We start from the raw sequence: 846 nt of genomic DNA on the forward strand, positions 1-846 counted from the left end.
GACCTGTGCTATGAGGTAAACCCTGTCTGGTGTCTCTGTGTCAACGTGGACAGCTTTAAAGGGGGGATTAGACAAATTCAGGGAGGATAAGGCTATCAATGGCTACTAGCCACGATGGCTATATTACCTCCTGGATCAAAGGCTGCGTGAAATATTAAAAGAGTAAAATATCAAAAATAAGTAAATAAAACAAGATCACTCTCTCACACAAAAAGCCATAGCAATGGCGCTACATTTTACGGAGGCTGATTTCGGGGAGTGAGGATTTATTTCCTTTTGTTAATGCTGAGGCCTAACCTGGGCTGGCAGGATTAGCACCAGCAGTTCCTTATTCGTTTTTCTCTTAAAATATATTTTTGCTGCGGCCTGCGGCAATGGCAGTAGCAAAGCTTCTGACACCTGGGGCTGGCCAGCAGCCACCATTTTCTCTACCCAGAATTCTGTTGGAATGAAGCCACGTCATGTCATAGCATTGTCCCATGGGGGTTTCTGGGGGGGAGAGAGAAGCAGCAGTCACCACTGGCAGCTGCTATTTTCTTCTCCCTCAGAAGCCCTCTCAGAATGATGCTTCACCGGGGGGGGGGAGCCTTCTGAATGGCAGTTGCTGGGAATCACAGGTTGGGCAAGTTGCTGATGCACTCAGGTCCGGCTTGCTGGCTCCTCAGAAGAGGCATCTGGTTGGCCACTGTCAGAACAGGATGCTGGACTAGATGGACTATTGGGAAACAATGACAATCCCCAGTGACAGCTGCCTTTTTAAATATTTATTTATTTAAAATATTTCTATCCCGCCTTTCTACCCTACAGTAGGGCACTCAGGGCGGCTACAATAAAATAGCACACATA

This window comes from Rhineura floridana, chromosome 2 (assembly GCF_030035675.1).
Source record: "Rhineura floridana isolate rRhiFlo1 chromosome 2, rRhiFlo1.hap2, whole genome shotgun sequence".
Lineage (NCBI taxonomy): Eukaryota > Metazoa > Chordata > Lepidosauria > Squamata > Rhineuridae > Rhineura > Rhineura floridana.